Below are 10,380 nucleotides of genomic sequence, written 5' to 3'. Positions count from 1 at the left end.
TTTAGGTTCTTGTATTGCATTGCACGTTTATTTTGTTGTTGATTTTGTTTTTTTATTTTTGTATAGATATGCATTTGAGGGGTAAGGCTCACTACGTCCCCCCCTGACTAGATGTACATTTTTTTTTAATTTATAAAATTCTCTCGCACCGTCGAGATTCTCCATAATATATATATATATATATATATAAATTTTTTTTTTGTTTAAGAAATCCAGCCCGTCCAAGGTTCCAATCCTGGATCCGCCACTGCTCATCAGAGCAGCTATGTATGTCGGACGGAAGCCCCGGTTGAAAATAAGCGATGTTGAATTTGTCTGCTGGTACGTAATATTGTCCCGTTAGTACATAACTTCCTTGGTTTATATATATGCTTTGACATTGATTAATTATTTTGATATGGGTGCAAATTTGGGAAACCATTTCCAGGGCGAATACGTTGATGGTGAAGATCTTGGGCAGGTGGATTACTGCACCCATGTATTTCACTACAAGTGCGTCAGACAGTGGCTTTTGCTGAAGAACTGTTGCCCAGTCTGTTAGAGAGCAGCCTTGAAATTGAATCCCAATGCTCCTCTTAAAAAGAAATCCGATAGGATTTTTTGACAGTTCTGTATGTTTATCATGTTTTTGGGCCACTTTATTATCATCAATAAACTTGAATAACTTTCATAAAATCCAATTATCCATATGTTCATTACAGATTAATCTATAATGAACATATGGCCAATTGGTAAGGTTTGAAAAAAAAGTCGATTTTGGCTCTGCTAGGGTTTCTTGCTCTAGCCGTCCAATTGACACTACTAGCAAAACAATATGTCTCAACGGATTTTAATCAATGTATAATGTATCAAATACATACTGAAATCTGTGTGTAGAAGCCATTAGCCACAGTAAACTCACGGAATAATAATCGGTTGTCTTCGGAGGGGGCACTAATGCTCTATTCACACTGTTTTTAAAGTCTGTGTGAAATTTGTTAGCGGGACCCACCTCCATATTATCTCTCCCCAAACACTGCATTTCTATCAAATCAACTAATAATGTTATACTATTAAAAAATTGATCTGTGTGATTGGGCGTTATATTGTTATTATATTATTTGTAGTATTTTTAGCCTTTCTCTTTTTCCTAAATTTACTGGATAATATTTCTTTTATGAGTTTCATTCTGGAATTCCAGATCTGGGTTCATCAGTTCCTACATCGATCTTCTGTTTGTTCATCAAAGTCTCACATCTGGTTGGAAGATGTTCAAAGTTTAATTCTCAGATTCCGATGGATATTGTAACTGGCCATCACTATAAATCGTTAATCAACAAAGCAAAAATATTTGATATGAACAAAAATTGAACCTAGGACTAAGGACAAAAAAATCTTCAAGTTAGAGAAGTCTTACATCAGTCAATAGAACTCATCCCCAGGCAGCATAAATCTGTTTCATATGTACATAGAGGTTAGTAAATCAAGGGAACTTTGCTAGGAAAGAACAAAGAGTTGAATCCTGAAGAGAAAAAAGAAGACTCATTTTAGAAATATTACCCAAATCGTAGACCGTTCTCATATAGATTCGCTAGCTACGTGAACTTCTGGAAGAGAAGAAGATGATTTGATGGTGGGCGAATCTTTGAAGACATAATACCAAAGAGTTCAAGAGAGAATAAAGAAATTCAGGCAAGTATGGATTTATTTGACATGTGCAGGGGCACTTTTGATCAAGGTTGTACGGCAGTTAAATCACCATGACCGAGCCCAAAATCTTGTCCCCTTTGTCAGAGTTAGCGAAGACTAGGCCCAACAAACTTTGAAGGACCTGAGAATCCTAGGAAGCTTGTTATTGTGTTCTTCCCGACAGATCTTTGCATATTCATGGCAGTGAATTGAACATTCTAAAAGAGGTTTGGTAAGATGCGTGTGGCGTGGGAGCTAGAAAAGCCTGAGTTTCAGAAGAAGAGATCCCAGTAGTGTTGTATACTGGTTGAGGTATATGAGATAAGGAGTTTGGACAGAAGATGAGTTGGAAAGGATGGAAAACTATGGATGGATTTGGGAGAAAGGAAGCATGGGAGAAGAAGAGTGCTAGAGAGCTTGCTAGCATCCTCCACTCTGTCCCTTTTTGGTTAATAACAGTATCTATTTTATATGCAATTCTAGCAACTAAAGAAATCTCGGTGGAAGATCTCTACTGCTGTGTAAAGAGATTGCTTGGGTTAAATGCATGTATTGGATTTTGTAATGCCTCTTGGTCTGTCAGGTTTTGTCTAAAGAAGATTGTGGAATAGGTTTGGTAGATTTTCTGCCATGATTTAGGTAGGATTTGCTGCTGTAATTGAGTCCCCGCTGTTACACATGTAAGAGTAAAATCAATGTTGTGTAAAAGAATGCTACATTTGAGAGGAAATCACTATTTGTGTAAAAAGATGCTGGTTGTTTGGTTTGAAAGAGAGTTGTTATTATGATAAATAAGGCTTGTCAATTTGAGATATCTCTTCTTCATTTACCTGTATTAAGAGTTAGGCCATTGGGCTTGAATTTTGGTCCCAAGACCAAAATTACTAACGAGCCTAAAACTAATAACATGCCTCATGCAATTCTGTTACCTTCCACACCACACCCATTCTTATAATCCCCAAGTGTGTGAATGTGGCTTGGATCCACGTGTGTGATTCGTCTTTCTTTTTTATTAGGTTGCATGCAATATGAATTGGGCCTACTAGCTGGATTTTTGGACATCAACAACATGTTTATGTTATTTTGTAATTCAACAACAAATTTATATGGTTTTACCGTATCTTTTAGTTTTGAAATAAACACACATGTCCGTGCAGAAACCTAAAGACAAACATATGTGTCAATTGTTTTACACATTTCTCGATACAACTGTTTATCAAAATTATCACACACGGATATTAATAGGAAGGGGGAGTGCTATATACACACTCTATCGAGTGTGGCTCACACTCAGCCATGTGGCAGTTTTTAAATTGATAAAGGATTAAAAGTAGCAAACACATTCTCTCTCCTCTTGTGCATATTTTATATGCATGTTTTACCCTCCATTACCATTGTTTACATTATGTCCTCTAAAAGCTCCATTGGTGTGATTATTCAACAACCGCAGCCACCACTAGCAGGCACTGGCGCCGCCGTCTCAAATCCAACAGACCTCACTTCGAGCGCCTTTGCCTCCTCTGCAAAGCCCAAGCTTTGAGATCACTCGAACATCCAGCGCTCTATCGCTTCTTCATCTTGACAGTGACGGAGGAGGTATGGGAGGCTACAACCACCTTTGTCGAAAGTGATGGTAACAACTATAATCGGGGCAACGAATTGGCAAAAGGCTAAAACATGAGTTGAACTGCATGACCAACCAGCAGAAGAATCCCAAAATCCCCAAAAATTCAAAATTAAGGTTTCTTTCCCCAAATTGAAAACCCAAATTTGAAGTGCAACCAGAAAATGTGGTGAAAGAGAAGTGTAAGTTCCCTCTTAATCCATGATCAATTTATCTACAAAGTTGTTATCTTTCTCCAAAAAATCGAAAGTAGAGATTGAAATTGATGTGGCAATCCTAAACCCAATGCCCATCTGCACCTTCTTCTTATGTGCTTCATTCCTTATACCTAATTAAGCTTATCATTTTGTCTCTATGTATCAATCAAAGAGCAGTTTTGCATTCACGTACTCTCTTAAAGTATTAAGCTCTATAATTTGGCCTAGAAAGGCATCAATGAAAATCTGAATTTTGATTCAACTTTCTCTTTATTTTCTTTTTCTGCTCTGATCCTTGTCAATTGAATTATTCAGTTTTTGAATTTCGATCGATGTTCTAATTGGATTAAATTATGATTAAATTGGTTGAGTTTATAGGTGAGAAGAAGCTTGCGAAGGTGATAGCAGACAAGTGGAAGGAGGGTGCCAGTAACACCACCGAAGGCGGTGGTGAGTGGTGGATGTGGTTGATAAACGAAGAGATGAATAGAGTTCAGTGAGAAATGTAACCAGTGGCAATAGAGGGTAAAACGGGTATAGAAAATATGCAAAAGAGGAGAGAGAATGTGTTTGCTGCTTTTAATCCTTTATCAAATTAAAAACTGCCACATGGCTGAGTGTGTTAATAGCATTCCTCTAACCCAATAAAGCTTATTTCACATTGAATTCAGTGTAAATCTATAATACACACAGTTTCTCAGTGTAAATAGACAATTGACACGGATCATCTATGTTATAACTCTTCACACAGAAATTATAAAATCTGTGTCAGCGTAATCCGTATGAAATACTTATTTTGCTAGTAGTGTGATAGAGTTCGATAAGAAGATGGTGGCGGTGGCTCCTTCAGCACTGTCAGAAGAGGCCGTTGTGAGCCTGATTGATGGAGAGGATGCTATCCACGATTCTTTTTTCTATCTCTGTGGCCGACTTCTGTCCAAGAAAGCGGTAGTGATTTTGTCGTTCTCAGCGGCGATCTCCAATGTTTTGGGATTGAAGGAGAGAGTTTTGATCTGGCAGGAGGAGGAGGACATCTTTGTCTTCCAATTTAAGGAGATGGAGATGAAGAATCGGGTGTTTCTGCTAGTTTCTTCGGTGTAGCCTGGCAGAATGTTGTACCCATTAGCGGATAGGAAGATGACTCCATGACCTTGTCAAAGAAAATACACAGCTTTAGAGGTATAAACTGAGCCGGTCAGTTTATGCCTCTCTGATGCTTAAGTAAGGTTATGCATGTAATTTGACAAGGTAATGATAAGAGGAAGAATTTATTACCCTTGTGAAGGTGGTTGAGCTTTGTTTATATACTCTCAGCAAGGGAAGGATTTTTCCATATCTTCGATGTGGGATGCAGTTCCCCTATTGCCAGGTTCTGATAAGCAGTTATGATGCATACTTTGGAGAGCCCTGTCGGGCTAGGCGTTGCTCTGAATCTCCCAAGGTGCCGCCCATTGTGGGCACCACCTGGCTAGGTACTGGTTTAGGCCTCGAACCTGGCATTTTGGTGGCCTATGAGGTCTGATACTAGTATGAAAACCTTGTGATAGTCTGAAGTATGCGCTGGTATGTACATGGGTACTTTCTAGGGTCCTTGGTTCTACAACAACTCCATGTTGTTGCTGGCGAACTATGATGGAGTCTGCCCTCGATATGGCGCCGCTGCATCTTCTTGAGGCGTTGGTGGTTGTGAAAGGGTTACTGATTGCGATGCCAAATGAGAAAGCTCTAACCCTAATCGAGCAGGCATTAGGGGACTTTGTTCAAGTTGACTAGGGGGCAGTGCTGAGAAAGGATCCCGTCCAGAAAATCCGTATAATTCAGGATGTTCACCTGAGGATTTGGGTGAGGCGGAGGTTTGATTAATCACTGGTTGTTTTGGTAATGGTAGAGCTGCAATATGAGAAGTGCCATGGGCTCTATGCAGCTTGTGGTCTGTTCAGCCACGGAGGTGGTCCTTAATTGTGACCGGAGGCTGGAGGCGTTATAACGCCCCAAGCTGCACCTCACCAGCTTAAGCACATCACAGTGCCGCGAGTCTTTAAAATATAAACCGAACGCTCGATTTACATTCTAGAGAACCACTAGGCATTTTGTTTGAAATTTGTTTTGTACAAACACAGCGGAAGCTACAAATATTTTTGAGGTGAAAATCCTTGTAATTCAATTTGTTCTTCTAGACTTGAAATGAATGCTCACTCGGGAGGTACAAAATTTAAGGAATAAGAATTTAACTAGGTTCGACACAAGAATAGTTTCATACAAGTTCCAGGATACAAAGTTCGAGAAATAGATATCAGAATAAAGTCCAGAAGACGGTTTACCGAACTTGTTCCGCACACCCAGCTCCGTCCTCTATTGTCCCGTCACCAGTACACAATACCTTCATTCACACTATTGTGTGGTGAGCTTTCGTCCTCGCTGCTCAACAGGAACTCTACCTCAACTAGAATTAAAACCAATAAATAAATTTTTGGGCTGCTCAGCATAAAAACATATAGAAAACATACTTAAACCAAATATTTAAAGGAACGACAAACTTTATAATATTTTTTAATTTAAAAACCGATGCATGATGGTTAAATAAATACGCGTCAAATCCAAGTATTACCTGATGGCCGATCCCATAGACCCACTACACAACCTTACCTCAAATTAGTTTATAACCAGGTAAGCGTAGCGAGAGCGTCCGCTACCTAGCTACACACATGGATTTTGGTAATTTTCCGACACTTCTAATGTCAAAGGCGACTCCTCGTGTCTAATCATTAGGCTCATATATCGGGTATGTTACGATCTTTTAAAACCTCTCTTAATCATGTAACATCAAAGACAGTGAAAGATAAAGAACAACTAATTAGTGGAGATCAGAAGCTTTGTTAGGCTTTGTATGAAGATACAACAGTTATAATTTCAAGTTTTATATGATGTAACGTGGAGCATGTTAACATCATTAATTTGAGGATTAGCCCGCCAAAATCAATTGTGACAATCGGTTGAGAGGTTCAAACTCGATTGATATATAGTGCTACAATTCGTCATGTATTTTGTACACCCAAAATAATCGTCATTTGTTGGCACAGCGCAGGTGTGAAATACCTACTCATTTGTTGCAAAGATGCATAGAAATGAAAGATCGAGGTATGGTTACGAAATATTTATTGAAGCAGTAGTTTTGGCTCATCTGAAATGCCAGAAATACCATTCCATATCCACAACAGGAGCCCCAGTGGAAGATGAACGATGCTGCGATGTTTGTTTGGTAAGCATATTTTGTTCCTTTAGTTTGTTAATCAATTTTACTTTTTCCTACCAATTTTGAAAGCCATATATATTTGCAGGATAAATTTGCTGAAGGAGATAATCTAGGGACTTTTGCAGACATGAATTTCACTCTGAGTGCATAAAAAAGTGGCTTGTGCAGAAGAACTTGTGCCCCATTTGCAAAGAAACAGCCTTGGAGATTGATTTTCATGATCCCCTTAAGAAGAAAATATCTGTTCAATAAAATGTTTGAAGTGTTAGAGTTTTTTTTGTTGGAGGTTTAACTTTCCCTCCTTGTTGTTTCATCCCTAGGTTGGGCTTGTACTTTGGGCTTTTGGTTCTGGGTTCGGCTATCTCCCACCCTTTTAAAAAATAAAACTGTATCATGTAACCTAGACTATGCTATTGCTGACTGCTGAGCATATTATAATGAGGAATTATAACAAAACCTCCAATCAGTTCAACATTTCCGTTGATATTTCAAGTAGCAAGCTTTTCCAAATGTTTAAATAGTTTCTGATAAAGAATCCCATGTCATCTACATATCCCAACCAAATTACGCTCTCTTCTCTAATGCCACTAACAATGGCTCATATAGCTGTGGTTCGGGTTTTTGGGTTTAGAGAGCACCAAGTGCAGAAGACAACAAGGTGAGAAGGTCCAGACCTGGTCTACTTCTCTATGCAATTAGACCAAGTCAAATAGGCCCAGTCTGGACCGTCTCACCTTGTTGTCCAAGGCCGGTCCTGAGGTTCTTGATGCTCAGGGCGAATTTTTTTTTCTGATGTCCAAGGTCGGTCTGGAGAATTTTTTTATGATGATTCTGAGATTAATTTGGCTCCGTAAAGTTACGAATTAACAAGTTTTTAGAATAATTATTAGAACCACAAAAAAAGAAATATAACTTCTACTATTCATAATTTCAAAATTGAAGAACACCCAATACCTATTTTGATATATACTTCAACCTGCATCATGGAATGTCAAAAAATTTGTCTAATCACCTTAGAAGAACTAAAAAAATAGAGAGGAGAAAGATTGGGAGATGAAAAACATACAGGAGAAAGACTGGAGGGACAAGTGATGAAAATGAATTGAGGGATTGAATAACCATTGAAACCCCAAATTTAAAGAGAAATTCATTTGATTTCAATATTTTGGAGAGAGTGAGAGACTCTATTATAATGGTGCTTGACTTTTTGCAGTTCTGGATGACTTGAATAGTAGAAGAATGAGAAGAAGAAGAAAACACACAATTATTGCATCTAAAATTCTAAAAAAAAAAAAAATTAATATTCTGCAGCATATATTATTGAAAATTATAATATAATATGTGGTGCCCCACCTTCCCTTGGGCCCTGGACTGTCGCCAAGGCTGCCCTTGGGCAAGGTCGGGCATGTTGTTGTCTTCTGCACTTGGTGCTTTCTATACCAAAAAACGGGAACCACATTATATGCAACCAAGGATATGTTTTGCTATTGAAATGACAAAACAGGACATGACCATCCTCAGGAGATTGATACCACTGTGAGTGTTCCAAGTTGAAGATTGGTTCATGAGAGAACTGATCCGGCCATGTTAAGGGCAGTGCAACATCGAGTAGCTTTCTACTCATACACGGGTTTCCATTTGAGACGTCAACTGCCAACATGATGTTCGTTTGTTTATTGAACATGATGATTTTGTAGGCTTCACCTGCTAAGATGCATATGCATTTCGCCTGCAAAGATGCATATGCATAAGCTGTGATAATTTTTCTTTTTCCTTTATTTTCTAATCAAAGGAGGAGTGTCGTCGAGTTTGAGACTTCTACCAACATTTTGCTAAAGAAATAACATAGAGACCAACAGAGTGATTTTGAAATATAAGGATATATATATTCATGAAAAGTCTACGGTACATTAATGTATCAATACATCAAGTAGATTAGTTTTGATACAGAGATAGACTGACTTCATGCATAAATAGACTAACTTGATTTGATCTCAAATTAGTCTACCACTATATCGAGGAGGTCTACCTTTGTATTAAACTAGCATATTTGATGTATCGGTATATTAATATACTGCATATAATCAAGTGAAATTTTACTTTCACCAAACATGCTTTTTTGAGCTGATCGGTTTGGCGGTGGAGAGTTTTTTCTTCAAGGAACTATCTAAGGCTTGAGGCAAAGAAAATAATAGTACAAATAGAAGTTTGATACAAGGTGTTAGGATTTATTCTCTTGGTCGACCACTGGAGTTACAAATTGTCACATGCGTTAGTGGGGAGGATTAAGTACATAGAAGAGATGCATGGAATTTAATGGGAGAAGTAGTGAAAGAATGGAGAGTTTTCGGTACAAGGTGTGAAGATATACACACCACTGAGATTGGACAGTTTTGAGTGATAAATAACGAACCCCACATATGGACCTCTAAGATTGCATAGTTGGTGTATGTGAACTTGCACCGCAGTATATATATATATATATATATATATATATATATATATATATATATATATATATGAATTTTCAGCCAAAGAAATGGAGAATATGCATCCTTTTATAACAGAGAAAAACCCTAGTTTCCCGATCTAGCATTAGGCATATGCTTCAAATATTTGTAGCATCTATGAAGAATATGTTGGCATTTTGAATCTTTCTAAGAACGTAGTTTAAATATATTAGTGTTAATTTTTTGAGGTAGCATTCCGCATATGCTTCGAATATCCGTAGCATCTATGAAGAATATGCCAGCATTTAAAATTTTCCTAAGAATGTTTTTTTTTTTTTTTCAATAAAGGGCTTGTACCGCTACCCTCAAGCCTTGATTGATGAAACTGCCGAATACAAGAGGGGAGGGACATTGAGCCTAAACCCCTTATTACAATAATAATCGAGAGCACGTCCCAAAATAATATCAGGAGTCTCTATAGAATTCATGTATTCTAACAAGCACAAATTAACAAAAATTGCTCTATTAGCTACTCCATTTGCTTTGACATCGCGGTGACATAACGGAAAGATAACTCGATTATAATCACGAAGCATAATTACCATAATCTCAGCTTTCCTACTATGTTGCCGCTGGAGAATAAATTCAACGACACTTCGTTTCATTCTACCACTAGGAGGTTGCTCTCATTTAACAATGGCACGCCGCCTCACTAGGCCAGACAAGGCACATTGAGTGCATAGACCGAGACAAAGCTCACTTAGCCCTACTAACCAACTGCAGGAATTTATTAAAAGCAAAGTGCCACTAATTATTGGATAGAAAAAATAAAATAAAACCAGAAAATAAAAAAGGACCAAGCTAGGTCCATTGAATGGTTCTAAGCCCATGGACCACACCCAATCCCAATTACTACCACAGACAGCAAGAGGAGCACACCATCCCACATTCCAGGGCCAAAGGTGTCCCTGCAACCCTGCTACCACCCCCACCGCCGCCATCACACTACCGCTACCTGCTCGCCAGCCAAAGCCGCAACCCACCTCCAACTTCGCCTCCCCAAAACCACACCATACCAGCTTTGGAGCGATCAGATCCAAGTATGCAACAACCATGGTCAACACCCACCTGAACTCATCAACCCCGCAACCAAATTCCATCCCAATCTCCAACCCGTTGAAGATCCTT

Source organism: Rosa chinensis, chromosome 2, assembly GCF_002994745.2.
Source record: "Rosa chinensis cultivar Old Blush chromosome 2, RchiOBHm-V2, whole genome shotgun sequence".
Taxonomy (NCBI): Eukaryota; Viridiplantae; Streptophyta; class Magnoliopsida; order Rosales; family Rosaceae; genus Rosa; species Rosa chinensis.
Note: the sequence above shows the minus strand (reverse complement) of the source record.